Here is a 16,915-nt window from a genome sequence, read left to right as displayed (position 1 = left end):
GGACAGTGTTGTTCGTTAGGACAGTGAATGTTACCCACAACAAGCCATGGGTGACTAAGGACATTAAAGCCTTTTAAATAGAAAAAAGAAGGCATTCAAAGCGGGCGACAGGCAGGAGGTGAGAGCTACACAGAAGGACCTGAGAATAAAAATCAGGGAGGCCAAGGAGAAGTACAGGAGGAAGCTGGAGTGGAAACTTCAGCAAAACAACACGAGAGAGGTGTGGAGTGGCATGAGGACCATCACTGGTTACAGGTGGAGCAGCAGGGGTGGAGTTAATGGCAGTGTGGAAAGGGCCAATGAGCTGAATCAGTTTTTTTAGTGACCCCAGTTCAGCCTGCTAACGACTCTTCAGCAGCTGAAGCGACGACCAGCCACGTCACCCGCCCTCTCTTCTCCCACAGCTCATCCAGATGGCCCTGCTCGCACCTCGTCCTCAGACCCCTCGGTGACAGTCATCACCTGGGAATTACTGGTTCCCCACCTCCACCGATCACCTTCACCACAGAGCAGGTGAGAAGACAGGAAGTCATTCCGGCCCGTCTCTATCAAACTACTGAACTCTGAACTGTAACAGTCACTCAGACACTGTACATTCATACTGGTACATTCATGTCAGGCTCTTACTGTGTAAAGGTTTTTACACAATAGTAAATATGTTCTTTAGATACAACTCAGGGATTTAAATGCTGTCTAGGTATTTCAATATTTCTATTTCATATTTTCAATTATCTTTTCTTCTATTTGTCTGTAACAAACAAGAATTTCCCCTCGACGATAAAAAAAAGTAATTTCTGATTCTGTAACCTGCGATTCCACCACTAGATGTCAGCATTGCACAGCATTGGTGGTTCAGTTCAGATTGAGAGAATGCAAAGAGTGTGTGAAGATGTCATCAAAGCAAAAGCTGGCTGCTTGGAAGAATGTCAAACATCAAACATATTCTGCTTGGTTTAACACTGTTTGTTCACTACATCATTCCACATGTGTTCCTTCATAGCTCTGATGTCTTCCGGATGAATCTACAATGTAGAAAGTCATAAAAACAAGACAAACCACTGAGTGACTTTTGACTGGTACATTTAAAAATGTCATCATATGTCCTAACCAGAGGGGGAGCACTGATCATAAACTCTCTGTCTCACATGTTATTGTCATGTGTTTTTATGGAAGATGATGCTGACTGTTGTTTTCTTGCTTCTCTCTGTAAACAGCTTGTAAACAGCAGCTTCCCTGAGGGGAAACTCAGCTAATAAATGATGCTGTAACCTCTGGGACTTGATCTGCTGGGTGGGAGTCCACTACATTATCCATCCATCCTCATCCATCCAGCTGAGATACTGAATGTGGGTTTCATTGGTTGTCCGTTATAACCATCAAAATTAAAAGAAATAAACACTTGAAATATTTCAGTCTGTGTGGAATGAATGTTTGCATTATACAGCTTTCAACTTTTTGAATGGAATTACTGAATAAATCAACCTTCTGATGATATTCTAATTATATGACCAGCACCTGTAGTGGTGTTTTGTTGCAGCCTGTGGGTCACCATAGAAACAAAGCTATTTTATTTTGCTTAGAGAGCACTTGAGAGCACTCCCTAATACTTGTTCTTGTTTCCTGAATAATGAGTACTAGCAGGACATAGCAGCATGGACAGCAGAGGATTCCATGTTATAACTGGATCATCCAGCACAAGCAGCAGATTCAGCACCACAGCCTCCTTCATGGCCTTCAGTCCATTAATGACTACAGCTGGACCAATGAACCGACTGTGGACTTCTCCATAGGCTTAACTGTGTAGAAAGGACACCAGGATAACTGTTCAAACAAAAGGTTCCACTGAGATTTGAACCTCAGATCACTGGATTCAGAGTCCAGAGTGCTAACCATTACACCATGGAACCTCCTCTGTGAGTAAACCTGACTGGAAGAGACCAGAGACATATCTTGTCCAGATGGTCTGTCTTTCCGAAATGGAGTCTGTCAGTTGTTAAAATGAGTGAGCTGATGTCCAGGTGTAGAACAAAGGAGCTCCTGCTAGCAGTGGTGCAGTTTGTACCTACCAGCTTCAAATGAAGACAGAAGTGTCCTCTGATGACTCACACAGCACTACAGTAGATCATTAATCAATCAGACCTGCAGATCTGTTCCTTGACAGTGATGTGTCCAGGATTACACCATCTATCATAACAAACATACCAGCCCCCCTCCTTTCCTCTGACCGCACTCCACTGTCCTGTCTGTCCTTGCCAACTGAAATCCATTTAGCGCAACGTTAGAGTCCAGTGTTAGCACCGTTAGCAAGTTTCAGTAAACAACAGCATGCTACACTGACGATATTCCCTCTGGTGCCGAGTCAGCACCGTCAGCTCGTCCATCTTATTAGTGAGAGATCAAACATTCCCAGTGATGACCGAGGGGAGTACAGGTTTATAACATCTGATGGAACAACACGCAGCTCCGGCACGGGTTCCCCGTCATCTTCTCCTCCTTATGTCTCGAAGAATGTCGGGTCTCTCGCTGTGCAGCACCGCTGTGTCCCTGAGGCTAACAGCTGATCCCCCGTGTAAACAATAGGGCCTCCACTGTGTGTCCACGGTTACTTGTGAAGCAAGGAGTGTAAAAAAACTGAAGAAATACCAGCGCAAACTCCATAATCTTTCCTTTGAGGACAACAATGTCCACATTTTAGACAGAGAGGAAAGGTGGTTTGAAAGAGGAGTCAAGGAAGCATCTATGTTAAGCTGGAAAAACCTTCCCTTAACAGAGGTGGTGGCCTCAGAAATCATCTTTCTACCACATACAATGCAGTGATTCCATCCATTCCCAGGAAGTTTGCACATACAATAAGAACAAAGGGCTGTCCACCAGTCCCCCTCCGGCAGTCTCACAGTCGTTAGCCAGTCGTTAGACACACCTAGCCCAGGCAGCCATGGAAACATTTAGTGCTATTGTTTGTGAGTTTTACCCAGACCCACCCACTGAGGTCTGCAACCACATATAAACCATGTTTCCCCACCAAACAGTTAGAACTGATGAAGCTGCTTTGATGAGCAGCGAAACGTCTTCAAGAAAACTCTACAAGTCCAGACGCCTTGCTTCAATCTTCTCTACGTATTAACATGTCATATTTTCACAGCAGTTTTAAGGTGTGTACATACTCCTAAAGGTTAAATTAATAATTTTTGTTGGTGCAGTAGTCAGCGCGCATATGAGAGATATTCTCACTAACATACTGCAATGTAGATGTCTTTGTTAAAAAAAGGACCATATTTCACTTGTTTCTGAGCCACCACAGCCGCAGTAGGCAGCGCGTCAGTCTCATAGTCTGAAAAGAGTAGTAGCCAGCACGTATACGAGACATATTGGCACTAACATGGGCACTGTATATGAAAAAAAGGCCTTAAACTTCCTGGTATTGTGTTCACAATGGTGGCATTGATCCCCAGCCTCTGTCACACAGTCTGTTCAGTGTGGGGCCCCTTAAGGTCTGTGTTCCACACATGCACAATGGGTAGGCAACCACCGGATTGTATAGTAAGCACTGACAGACACCTGCTTTTATGGTCATTTCCTCTGTAAATTAGCTTGTTGATGCTACTATGTAATATTATGTACCTGTAAATGGTGAGTGTGTGTACTCTTTATTCAATGCTGTCTCTAAAAGTTGTGCCCCGTGTGAGGGTTGAACTCACGACCTTCAGATTATGAGACTGACGCGCTGCCTACTGCGCCAACGAGGCCCAAAAACTGGGACATATGGTCTTTTTTTTTTTTTTTTAAACAAAGATCTACAGCAGGGGTCTCAAACTCAATTTACCCGGGGGGCGATGGGGGTCGAGGCTGGGTGAGGCTGGGCCGCATCAAGTATTCCACAAAAAAGCATTCAGATATTCCAAAATACAACTGGTCCGATCTTCTCAATCTTCCAGGTCAGAATAGGGATGCAAATTATCGAGGAATTCATTAATCGTAAACTGATATGCAGCGATTTCCCCTCAGTTTCACTAAGATTAAAAGCTAAACATTGTTTACTAAATAAAAACTGCATGTCATATTCCTTAATGAGTGATTTGCTGTACCATTGGGGTCAAACAGGCTGGTTTGTTTGTAGGTGATTTTGTGTTTACAGATGCAGAGCTAGCAAATTTTAAAAAGGCTCTATCGACTTGCTAAAGGTAAGATTTGACCAGTCAAGGATTCTAATGACTACATAACACATCCTTTATTACATAAACGTGTTGTAAACACATGTATTGAACAAATGCACTTCAGATAAAAATCAAATCAGATAAAAATCATTGTGACATATATGTCACATCGGCCCTTTAGCCAAAAAACCAGTGAAAAATGATGTGACATTATGATGAAACTCTCGAGGGTTAAAAGTCACTCCTTCGAGCCGGATTTGAACCAGCGACCTAAGGATTTCAGTTTTATTGTCTCACTACAGTCCTCCGCTCTACCAACTGAGCTATCGAAGGGTGGGCTGAGAAAGAAATGCCCGAGCACAGCCGAGCGTTCATAGTTGACTCAAACACAGGTCATCTGTGCTTGATTTGAAAGTCAGGAATGTGGATTGGATTTGTGTGTTCATAAAGACCTGAAAAAAATCAGACAAGATTTTCATTATCCTGGAATGCAGCTTAAGACTTTGTGGCAGTATGACCACTTTACATCTTGACCATACTAGAATAGAATAGAATAGAATAGAATAGAATAGAATAGAATAGAATATAGACTTTGAGGCAAGGCGTCTGGACTTGTAGAGTTTTCTTGAAGACGTTTCGCTGCTCATCCAAGCAGCTTCATCAGTTCTAACTGTTTGGTGGGAAACATGGTTTATATGTGGTTGCAGACCTCAGTGGGTGGGTCTGGGTCAAACTTAGAAACAATAGCACTAAATGTTTCCATGGCTGACTGGGCCAGGTGTGTCTAACGACTGGCTAACGACTGTGAGACTGCCGGAGGGGGGCTGGTTGACAGCCCTTTGTTCTTGCTGTGAGTATGTGCAAACTTCCTGGAATGGATGGAATCACTGTATTGTATGTGGTAGAAAGATGATGTCTGAGGCCACCACCTCTGTTAAGGGAAGGTTTTTCCAGCTTAACATAGATGCTTCCTTGACTCCTCTTTCATACCACCTTTCCTCCCTGTCTAAAATGTGGACATTGTTGTCCTCAAAGGAGTGTCCTTTGAAGATCCTGCAGAGTTTCTCTGATACTCCTGACACATATGGAATGGAGATGTTCTTTCTCCGCCGGTTGTTGTGCTTCTTCTTGTTGTTGGGGGGTCTTGTTTTTGTGGCTTTGATGAGTGCCCACTTGGGGTAGCCACAGGTCTGCAGGGCCTTTCTGGTGTGGTGTTGCTCCTTCTTCTTCCCCTCTGAGCTGGTTAGTACAGTTTGTGCTCTGTGCTGCAGGGTCCTGATGACTCCCAGTTTGTGTTCCAGTGGGTGGTGTGAATCAAACAACAGGTACTGGTCCGTGTGTGTGGGTTTCCTGCACACTTCCATGTTGAGGCTCCTGTCCTCAATATGTACTGTGCAGTCCAAGAAGGCCAGATTGTTCTCCCTGATGTCCTCCCGAGTGAACTTGATGTTGTTGTCCACTGCGTTGATGTGTTCTGTGAACCGTTGCACTTCATTGGTCACCCAGGTGTCATCCACATATCTAAACCAGTGGGTGGGGGTGGTTCCAGAAAAGGAACTCAAGGCTCTTCTCTCCACTTCTTCCATGTAGAGGTTGGCCACAATAGGAGACACAGATGATCCCATCGCACAGCCGTGCTTCTGTCTGTAAAAGTTCCCATTGTACTGGAAATAAGTGGTGGTCAGGCAGAGGTCCAGCAGGTCACAGATGTGGTCTGGCGTGAGGTTGGTTCTTTCCTTGAGTGTGCTGTCTTGTGTGAGGCACGTCCTTACCATCTCTGTGGCTTCTGATGTAGGGATGCAGGTGAACAGGGAGGTGACATCAAATGAGGCCATAGTGTCGTCTGGGTCCATTCGGATCTTCTCCACCTTGTTCACAAAGTCCTACCAGTGGTGTCAGGAGTTCAGCCAAGTGCTTAGCCATGTTGTATGTGACTGAGTTTGTGCTGCTGACGATGGGTCTGAGGGGGACTCCTTCCTTGTGAATCTTGGGGAGTCCATACAGGCATGGAGTGGCTTCCCCAGGAAGCATACAATGCAGTGATTCCATCCATTCCCAGGAAGTTTGCACATACTCACAGCAAGAACAAAGGGCTGTCAACCAGCCCCCCTCCGGCAGTTTCATAGTCGTTAGCCAGTCGTTAGACACACCTGCCAGATCATCACAGGTAATTATGGAAACATTTAGTGCTATTGTTTCTAAGTTTGACCCAGACCCACCCACTGAGGTCTGCAACCACATATAAACCATGTTTCCCACCAAACAGTTAGAACTGATGAAGCTGCTTGGATGAGCAGCGAAACGTCTTCAAGAAAACTCTACAAGTCCAGACGCCTTGCCTCAAAGTCTATATTCTATTCTATTCTATTCTATTCTATTCTATTCTATTCTAGTATGGTCAAGATGTAAAGTGGTCATACTGCCACAAAGTCTTAAGCTGCATTCCAGGATAATGAAAATCTTGTCTGATTTTTTTCAGGTCTTTATGAACACACAAATCCAATCCACATTCCTGACTTTCAAATCAAGCACAGATGACCTGTGTTTGAGTCAACTATGAACGCTCGGCTGTGCTCGGGCATTTCTTTCTCAGCCCACCCTTCGATAGCTCAGTTGGTAGAGCGGAGGACTGTAGTGAGACAATAAAACTGAAATCCTTAGGTCGCTGGTTCAAATCCGGCTCGAAGGAGTGACTTTTAACCCTCGAGAGTTTCATCATAATGTCACATCATTTTTTCACTGGTTTTTTGGCTAAAGGGCCGATGTGACATATATGTCACAATGATTTTTATCTGATTTGATTTTTTATCTGAAGTGCATTTGTTCAATACATGTGTTTACAACACGTTTATGTAATAAAGGATGTGTTATGTAGTCATTAGAATCCTTGACTGGTCAAATCTTACCTTTAGCAAGTCGATAGAGCCTTTTTAAAATTTGCTAGCTCTGCATCTGTAAACACAAAATCACCTACAAACAAACCAGCCTGTTTGACCCCAATGGTACAGCAAATCACTCATTAAGGAATATGACATGCAGTTTTTATTTAGTAAACAATGTTTAGCTTTTAATCTTAGTGAAACTGAGGGGAAATCGCTGCATATCAGTTTACGATTAATGAATTCCTCGATAATTTGCATCCCTATTCTGACCTGGAAGATTGAGAAGATCGGACCAGTTGTATTTTGGAATATCTGAATGCTTTTTTGTGGAATACTTGATGCGGCCCAGCCTCACCCAGCCTCGACCCCCATCGCCCCCCGGGTAAATTGAGTTTGAGACCCCTGCTGTAGATCTTTGTTTAAAAAAAAAAAAAAAAGACCATATGTCCCAGTTTTTGGGCCTCGTTGGCGCAGTAGGCAGCGCGTCAGTCTCATAATCTGAAGGTCGTGAGTTCAACCCTCACACGGGGCACAACTTTTAGAGACAGCATTGAATAAAGAGTACACACACTCACCATTTACAGGTACATAATATTACATAGTAGCATCAACAAGCTAATTTACAGAGGAAATGACCATAAAAGCAGGTGTCTGTCAGTGCTTACTATACAATCCGATGGTTGCCTACCCATTGTGCATGTGTGGAACACAGACCTTAAGGGGCCCCACACTGAACAGACTGTGTGACAGAGGCTGGGGATCAATGCCACCATTGTGAACACAATACCAGGAAGTTTAAGGCCTTTTTTTCATATACAGTGCCCATGTTAGTGCCAATATGTCTCGTATACGTGCTGGCTACTACTCTTTTTAACCTATGAGACTGACGCGCTGCCTACTGCGGCTGTGGTTGCTCAGAAACAAGTGAAATATGGTCCTTTTTTTAACAAAGACATCTACATTGCAGTATGTTAGTGAGAATATCTCTCATATGCGCGCTGACTACTGCACCAACAAAAATTATTAATTTAACCTTTAGGAGTATGTACACACCTTAAAACTGCTGTGAAAATATGATATGTTAATACGTAGAGAAGATTGAAGCAAGGCGTCTGGACTTGTAGAGTTTTCTTGAAGACGTTTCGCTGCTCATCCAAGCAGCTTCATCAGTTCTAACTGTTTGGTGGGGAAACATGGTTTATATGTGGTTGCAGACCTCAGTGGGTGGGTCTGGGTAAAACTCACAAACAATAGCACTAAATGTTTCCATGGCTGCCTGGGCCAGGTGTGTCTAACGACTGGCTAACGACTGTGAGACTGCCGGAGGGGGGCTGGTTGACAGCCCTTTGTTCTTGCTGTGAGTATGTGCAAACTTCCTGGAATGGATGGAATCACTGTATTGTATGTGGTAGAAAGATGATGTCTGAGGCCACCACCTCTGTTAAGGGAAGGTTTTTCCAGCTTAACATAGATGCTTCCTTGACTCCTCTTTCATACCACCTTTCCTCCCTGTCTAAAATGTGGACATTGTTGTCCTCAAAGGAGTGTCCTTTGAAGATCCTGCAGAGTTTCTCTGATACTCCTGACACATATGGAATGGAGATGTTCTTTCTCCGCCGGTTGTTGTGCTTCTTCTTGTTGTTGGGGGGTCTTGTTTTTGTGGCTTTGATGAGTGCCCACTTGGGGTAGCCACAGGTCTGCAGGGCCTTTCTGGTGTGGTGTTGCTCCTTCTTCTTCCCCTCTGAGCTGGTTAGTACAGTTTGTGCTCTGTGCTGCAGGGTCCTGATGACTCCCAGTTTGTGTTCCAGTGGGTGGTGTGAATCAAACAACAGGTACTGGTCCGTGTGTGTGGGTTTCCTGCACACTTCCATGTTGAGGCTCCTGTCCTCAATATGTACTGTGCAGTCCAAGAAGGCCAGATTGTTCTCCCTGATGTCCTCCCGAGTGAACTTGATGTTGTTGTCCACTGCGTTGATGTGTTCTGTGAACCGTTGCACTTCATTGGTCACCCAGGTGTCATCCACATATCTAAACCAGTGGGTGGGGGTGGTTCCAGAAAAGGAACTCAAGGCTCTTCTCTCCACTTCTTCCATGTAGAGGTTGGCCACAATAGGAGACACAGATGATCCCATCGCACAGCCGTGCTTCTGTCTGTAAAAGTTCCCATTGTACTGGAAATAAGTGGTGGTCAGGCAGAGGTCCAGCAGGTCACAGATGTGGTCTGGCGTGAGGTTGGTTCTTTCCTTGAGTGTGCTGTCTTGTGTGAGGCACGTCCTTACCATCTCTGTGGCTTCTGATGTAGGGATGCAGGTGAACAGGGAGGTGACATCAAATGAGGCCATAGTGTCGTCTGGGTCCATTCGGATCTTCTCCACCTTGTTCACAAAGTCCTACCAGTGGTGTCAGGAGTTCAGCCAAGTGCTTAGCCATGTTGTATGTGACTGAGTTTGTGCTGCTGACGATGGGTCTGAGGGGGACTCCTTCCTTGTGAATCTTGGGGAGTCCATACAGGCATGGAGTGGCTTCCCCAGGAAGCATACAATGCAGTGATTCCATCCATTCCCAGGAAGTTTGCACATACTCACAGCAAGAACAAAGGGCTGTCAACCAGCCCCCCTCCGGCAGTTTCATAGTCGTTAGCCAGTCGTTAGACACACCTGCCAGATCATCACAGGTAATTATGGAAACATTTAGTGCTATTGTTTCTAAGTTTGACCCAGACCCACCCACTGAGGTCTGCAACCACATATAAACCATGTTTCCCACCAAACAGTTAGAACTGATGAAGCTGCTTGGATGAGCAGCGAAACGTCTTCAAGAAAACTCTACAAGTCCAGACGCCTTGCCTCAAAGTCTATATTCTATTCTATTCTATTCTATTCTATTCTATTCTATTCTAGTATGGTCAAGATGTAAAGTGGTCATACTGCCACAAAGTCTTAAGCTGCATTCCAGGATAATGAAAATCTTGTCTGATTTTTTTCAGGTCTTTATGAACACACAAATCCAATCCACATTCCTGACTTTCAAATCAAGCACAGATGACCTGTGTTTGAGTCAACTATGAACGCTCGGCTGTGCTCGGGCATTTCTTTCTCAGCCCACCCTTCGATAGCTCAGTTGGTAGAGCGGAGGACTGTAGTGAGACAATAAAACTGAAATCCTTAGGTCGCTGGTTCAAATCCGGCTCGAAGGAGTGACTTTTAACCCTCGAGAGTTTCATCATAATGTCACATCATTTTTTCACTGGTTTTTTGGCTAAAGGGCCGATGTGACATATATGTCACAATGATTTTTATCTGATTTGATTTTTTATCTGAAGTGCATTTGTTCAATACATGTGTTTACAACACGTTTATGTAATAAAGGATGTGTTATGTAGTCATTAGAATCCTTGACTGGTCAAATCTTACCTTTAGCAAGTCGATAGAGCCTTTTTAAAATTTGCTAGCTCTGCATCTGTAAACACAAAATCACCTACAAACAAACCAGCCTGTTTGACCCCAATGGTACAGCAAATCACTCATTAAGGAATATGACATGCAGTTTTTATTTAGTAAACAATGTTTAGCTTTTAATCTTAGTGAAACTGAGGGGAAATCGCTGCATATCAGTTTACGATTAATGAATTCCTCGATAATTTGCATCCCTATTCTGACCTGGAAGATTGAGAAGATCGGACCAGTTGTATTTTGGAATATCTGAATGCTTTTTTGTGGAATACTTGATGCGGCCCAGCCTCACCCAGCCTCGACCCCCATCGCCCCCCGGGTAAATTGAGTTTGAGACCCCTGCTGTAGATCTTTGTTTAAAAAAAAAAAAAAAGACCATATGTCCCAGTTTTTGGGCCTCGTTGGCGCAGTAGGCAGCGCGTCAGTCTCATAATCTGAAGGTCGTGAGTTCAACCCTCACACGGGGCACAACTTTTAGAGACAGCATTGAATAAAGAGTACACACACTCACCATTTACAGGTACATAATATTACATAGTAGCATCAACAAGCTAATTTACAGAGGAAATGACCATAAAAGCAGGTGTCTGTCAGTGCTTACTATACAATCCGGTGGTTGCCTACCCATTGTGCATGTGTGGAACACAGACCTTAAGGGGCCCCACACTGAACAGACTGTGTGACAGAGGCTGGGGATCAATGCCACCATTGTGAACACAATACCAGGAAGTTTAAGGCCTTTTTTTCATATACAGTGCCCATGTTAGTGCCAATATGTCTCGTATATGTGCTGGCTACTACTCTTTTTAACCTATGAGACTGACGCGCTGCCTACTGCGGCTGTGGTTGCTCAGAAACAAGTGAAATATGGTCCTTTTTTTAACAAAGACATCTACATTGCAGTATGTTAGTGAGAATATCTCTCATATGCGCGCTGACTACTGCACCAACAAAAATTATTAATTTAACCTTTAGGAGTATGTACACACCTTAAAACTGCTGTGAAAATATGATATGTTAATACGTAGAGAAGATTGAAGCAAGGCGTCTGGACTTGTAGAGTTTTCTTGAAGACGTTTCGCTGCTCATCCAAGCAGCTTCATCAGTTCTAACTGTTTGGTGGGGAAACATGGTTTATATGTGGTTGCAGACCTCAGTGGGTGGGTCTGGGTAAAACTCACAAACAATAGCACTAAATGTTTCCATGGCTGCCTGGGCCAGGTGTGTCTAACGACTGGCTAACGACTGTGAGACTGCCGGAGGGGGGCTGGTTGACAGCCCTTTGTTCTTGCTGTGAGTATGTGCAAACTTCCTGGAATGGATGGAATCACTGTATTGTATGTGGTAGAAAGATGATGTCTGAGGCCACCACCTCTGTTAAGGGAAGGTTTTTCCAGCTTAACATAGATGCTTCCTTGACTCCTCTTTCATACCACCTTTCCTCCCTGTCTAAAATGTGGACATTGTTGTCCTCAAAGGAGTGTCCTTTGAAGATCCTGCAGAGTTTCTCTGATACTCCTGACACATATGGAATGGAGATGTTCTTTCTCCGCCGGTTGTTGTGCTTCTTCTTGTTGTTGGGGGGTCTTGTTTTTGTGGCTTTGATGAGTGCCCACTTGGGGTAGCCACAGGTCTGCAGGGCCTTTCTGGTGTGGTGTTGCTCCTTCTTCTTCCCCTCTGAGCTGGTTAGTACAGTTTGTGCTCTGTGCTGCAGGGTCCTGATGACTCCCAGTTTGTGTTCCAGTGGGTGGTGTGAATCAAACAACAGGTACTGGTCCGTGTGTGTGGGTTTCCTGCACACTTCCATGTTGAGGCTCCTGTCCTCAATATGTACTGTGCAGTCCAAGAAGGCCAGATTGTTCTCCCTGATGTCCTCCCGAGTGAACTTGATGTTGTTGTCCACTGCGTTGATGTGTTCTGTGAACCGTTGCACTTCATTGGTCACCCAGGTGTCATCCACATATCTAAACCAGTGGGTGGGGGTGGTTCCAGAAAAGGAACTCAAGGCTCTTCTCTCCACTTCTTCCATGTAGAGGTTGGCCACAATAGGAGACACAGATGATCCCATCGCACAGCCGTGCTTCTGTCTGTAAAAGTTCCCATTGTACTGGAAATAAGTGGTGGTCAGGCAGAGGTCCAGCAGGTCACAGATGTGGTCTGGCGTGAGGTTGGTTCTTTCCTTGAGTGTGCTGTCTTGTGTGAGGCACGTCCTTACCATCTCTGTGGCTTCTGATGTAGGGATGCAGGTGAACAGGGAGGTGACATCAAATGAGGCCATAGTGTCGTCTGGGTCCATTCGGATCTTCTCCACCTTGTTCACAAAGTCCTACCAGTGGTGTCAGGAGTTCAGCCAAGTGCTTAGCCATGTTGTATGTGACTGAGTTTGTGCTGCTGACGATGGGTCTGAGGGGGACTCCTTCCTTGTGAATCTTGGGGAGTCCATACAGGCATGGAGTGGCTTCCCCAGGAAGCATACAATGCAGTGATTCCATCCATTCCCAGGAAGTTTGCACATACTCACAGCAAGAACAAAGGGCTGTCAACCAGCCCCCCTCCGGCAGTTTCATAGTCGTTAGCCAGTCGTTAGACACACCTGCCAGATCATCACAGGTAATTATGGAAACATTTAGTGCTATTGTTTCTAAGTTTGACCCAGACCCACCCACTGAGGTCTGCAACCACATATAAACCATGTTTCCCACCAAACAGTTAGAACTGATGAAGCTGCTTGGATGAGCAGCGAAACGTCTTCAAGAAAACTCTACAAGTCCAGACGCCTTGCCTCAAAGTCTATATTCTATTCTATTCTATTCTATTCTATTCTATTCTATTCTATTCTATTCTATTCTATTCTATTCTAGTATGGTCAAGATGTAAAGTGGTCATACTGCCACAAAGTCTTAAGCTGCATTCCAGGATAATGAAAATCTTGTCTGATTTTTTTCAGGTCTTTATGAACACACAAATCCAATCCACATTCCTGACTTTCAAATCAAGCACAGATGACCTGTGTTTGAGTCAACTATGAACGCTCGGCTGTGCTCGGGCATTTCTTTCTCAGCCCACCCTTCGATAGCTCAGTTGGTAGAGCGGAGGACTGTAGTGAGACAATAAAACTGAAATCCTTAGGTCGCTGGTTCAAATCCGGCTCGAAGGAGTGACTTTTAACCCTCGAGAGTTTCATCATAATGTCACATCATTTTTTCACTGGTTTTTTGGCTAAAGGGCCGATGTGACATATATGTCACAATGATTTTTATCTGATTTGATTTTTTATCTGAAGTGCATTTGTTCAATACATGTGTTTACAACACGTTTATGTAATAAAGGATGTGTTATGTAGTCATTAGAATCCTTGACTGGTCAAATCTTACCTTTAGCAAGTCGATAGAGCCTTTTTAAAATTTGCTAGCTCTGCATCTGTAAACACAAAATCACCTACAAACAAACCAGCCTGTTTGACCCCAATGGTACAGCAAATCACTCATTAAGGAATATGACATGCAGTTTTTATTTAGTAAACAATGTTTAGCTTTTAATCTTAGTGAAACTGAGGGGAAATCGCTGCATATCAGTTTACGATTAATGAATTCCTCGATAATTTGCATCCCTATTCTGACCTGGAAGATTGAGAAGATCGGACCAGTTGTATTTTGGAATATCTGAATGCTTTTTTGTGGAATACTTGATGCGGCCCAGCCTCACCCAGCCTCGACCCCCATCGCCCCCCGGGTAAATTGAGTTTGAGACCCCTGCTGTAGATCTTTGTTTAAAAAAAAAAAAAAAAGACCATATGTCCCAGTTTTTGGGCCTCGTTGGTGCAGTAGGCAGCGCGTCAGTCTCATAATCTGAAGGTCGTGAGTTCAACCCTCACACGGGGCACAACTTTTAGAGACAGCATTGAATAAAGAGTACACACACTCACCATTTACAGGTACATAATATTACATAGTAGCATCAACAAGCTAATTTACAGAGGAAATGACCATAAAAGCAGGTGTCTGTCAGTGCTTACTATACAATCCGGTGGTTGCCTACCCATTGTGCATGTGTGGAACACAGACCTTAAGGGGCCCCACACTGAACAGACTGTGTGACAGAGGCTGGGGATCAATGCCACCATTGTGAACACAATACCAGGAAGTTTAAGGCCTTTTTTTCATATACAGTGCCCATGTTAGTGCCAATATGTCTCGTATATGTGCTGGCTACTACTCTTTTTAACCTATGAGACTGACGCGCTGCCTACTGCGGCTGTGGTTGCTCAGAAACAAGTGAAATATGGTCCTTTTTTTAACAAAGACATCTACATTGCAGTATGTTAGTGAGAATATCTCTCATATGCGCGCTGACTACTGCACCAACAAAAATTATTAATTTAACCTTTAGGAGTATGTACACACCTTAAAACTGCTGTGAAAATATGATATGTTAATACGTAGAGAAGATTGAAGCAAGGCGTCTGGACTTGTAGAGTTTTCTTGAAGACGTTTCGCTGCTCATCCAAGCAGCTTCATCAGTTCTAACTGTTTGGTGGGGAAACATGGTTTATATGTGGTTGCAGACCTCAGTGGGTGGGTCTGGGTAAAACTCACAAACAATAGCACTAAATGTTTCCATGGCTGCCTGGGCCAGGTGTGTCTAACGACTGGCTAACGACTGTGAGACTGCCGGAGGGGGGCTGGTTGACAGCCCTTTGTTCTTGCTGTGAGTATGTGCAAACTTCCTGGAATGGATGGAATCACTGTATTGTATGTGGTAGAAAGATGATGTCTGAGGCCACCACCTCTGTTAAGGGAAGGTTTTTCCAGCTTAACATAGATGCTTCCTTGACTCCTCTTTCATACCACCTTTCCTCCCTGTCTAAAATGTGGACATTGTTGTCCTCAAAGGAGTGTCCTTTGAAGATCCTGCAGAGTTTCTCTGATACTCCTGACACATATGGAATGGAGATGTTCTTTCTCCGCCGGTTGTTGTGCTTCTTCTTGTTGTTGGGGGGTCTTGTTTTTGTGGCTTTGATGAGTGCCCACTTGGGGTAGCCACAGGTCTGCAGGGCCTTTCTGGTGTGGTGTTGCTCCTTCTTCTTCCCCTCTGAGCTGGTTAGTACAGTTTGTGCTCTGTGCTGCAGGGTCCTGATGACTCCCAGTTTGTGTTCCAGTGGGTGGTGTGAATCAAACAACAGGTACTGGTCCGTGTGTGTGGGTTTCCTGCACACTTCCATGTTGAGGCTCCTGTCCTCAATATGTACTGTGCAGTCCAAGAAGGCCAGATTGTTCTCCCTGATGTCCTCCCGAGTGAACTTGATGTTGTTGTCCACTGCGTTGATGTGTTCTGTGAACCGTTGCACTTCATTGGTCACCCAGGTGTCATCCACATATCTAAACCAGTGGGTGGGGGTGGTTCCAGAAAAGGAACTCAAGGCTCTTCTCTCCACTTCTTCCATGTAGAGGTTGGCCACAATAGGAGACACAGATGATCCCATCGCACAGCCGTGCTTCTGTCTGTAAAAGTTCCCATTGTACTGGAAATAAGTGGTGGTCAGGCAGAGGTCCAGCAGGTCACAGATGTGGTCTGGCGTGAGGTTGGTTCTTTCCTTGAGTGTGCTGTCTTGTGTGAGGCACGTCCTTACCATCTCTGTGGCTTCTGATGTAGGGATGCAGGTGAACAGGGAGGTGACATCAAATGAGGCCATAGTGTCGTCTGGGTCCATTCGGATCTTCTCCACCTTGTTCACAAAGTCCTACCAGTGGTGTCAGGAGTTCAGCCAAGTGCTTAGCCATGTTGTATGTGACTGAGTTTGTGCTGCTGACGATGGGTCTGAGGGGGACTCCTTCCTTGTGAATCTTGGGGAGTCCATACAGGCATGGAGTGGCTTCCCCAGGAAGCATACAATGCAGTGATTCCATCCATTCCCAGGAAGTTTGCACATACTCACAGCAAGAACAAAGGGCTGTCAACCAGCCCCCCTCCGGCAGTTTCATAGTCGTTAGCCAGTCGTTAGACACACCTGCCAGATCATCACAGGTAATTATGGAAACATTTAGTGCTATTGTTTCTAAGTTTGACCCAGACCCACCCACTGAGGTCTGCAACCACATATAAACCATGTTTCCCACCAAACAGTTAGAACTGATGAAGCTGCTTGGATGAGCAGCGAAACGTCTTCAAGAAAACTCTACAAGTCCAGACGCCTTGCCTCAAAGTCTATATTCTATTCTATTCTATTCTATTCTATTCTATTCTATTCTATTCTATTCTAGTATGGTCAAGATGTAAAGTGGTCATACTGCCACAAAGTCTTAAGCTGCATTCCAGGATAATGAAAATCTTGTCTGATTTTTTTCAGGTCTTTATGAACACACAAATCCAATCCACATTCCTGACTTTCAAATCAAGCACAGATGACCTGTGTTTGAGTCAACTATGA

General features: G+C 44.6%; 7 non-coding genes across 7 annotated transcripts; 5 read left to right on the top strand and 2 right to left on the bottom strand.

Moving 5' to 3' along the window:
* Window positions 1-3,673: 3,673 nt before the first annotated feature.
* Window positions 3,674-3,746, bottom strand: trnam-cau (transfer RNA methionine (anticodon CAU)). Its single transcript has one exon. It is a non-coding gene; the product is annotated as a tRNA-Met (tRNA).
* A 650-nt stretch (window positions 3,747-4,396) lies between these two features.
* Window positions 4,397-4,487, bottom strand: trnay-gua (transfer RNA tyrosine (anticodon GUA)). The gene is given in 2 exon segments: window positions 4,397-4,432; window positions 4,451-4,487. It is a non-coding gene; the product is annotated as a tRNA-Tyr (tRNA).
* Window positions 4,488-6,752: 2,265 nt separating this feature from the next.
* Window positions 6,753-6,843, top strand: trnay-gua (transfer RNA tyrosine (anticodon GUA)). Its single transcript is given in 2 exon segments — window positions 6,753-6,789; window positions 6,808-6,843. It is a non-coding gene; the product is annotated as a tRNA-Tyr (tRNA).
* A 652-nt stretch (window positions 6,844-7,495) lies between these two features.
* On the top strand, window positions 7,496-7,568 carry trnam-cau (transfer RNA methionine (anticodon CAU)). Its single transcript has one exon. It is a non-coding gene; the product is annotated as a tRNA-Met (tRNA).
* Window positions 7,569-10,141: 2,573 nt separating this feature from the next.
* On the top strand, window positions 10,142-10,232 carry trnay-gua (transfer RNA tyrosine (anticodon GUA)). The gene is given in 2 exon segments: window positions 10,142-10,178; window positions 10,197-10,232. It is a non-coding gene; the product is annotated as a tRNA-Tyr (tRNA).
* A 651-nt stretch (window positions 10,233-10,883) lies between these two features.
* Window positions 10,884-10,956, top strand: trnam-cau (transfer RNA methionine (anticodon CAU)). Its single transcript has one exon. It is a non-coding gene; the product is annotated as a tRNA-Met (tRNA).
* A 2,598-nt stretch (window positions 10,957-13,554) lies between these two features.
* trnay-gua (transfer RNA tyrosine (anticodon GUA)) lies at window positions 13,555-13,645 on the top strand. The gene is given in 2 exon segments: window positions 13,555-13,591; window positions 13,610-13,645. It is a non-coding gene; the product is annotated as a tRNA-Tyr (tRNA).
* Window positions 13,646-16,915: the final 3,270 nt, after the last annotated feature.

This window comes from Parambassis ranga, unplaced genomic scaffold, assembly GCF_900634625.1.
Source record: "Parambassis ranga unplaced genomic scaffold, fParRan2.1 scaffold_21_arrow_ctg1, whole genome shotgun sequence".
Lineage (NCBI taxonomy): Eukaryota > Metazoa > Chordata > Actinopteri > Ambassidae > Parambassis > Parambassis ranga.
The sequence above is the reverse complement of the archived record's forward strand: the minus strand, read 5'-3'. Positions and strand labels throughout refer to the sequence as shown.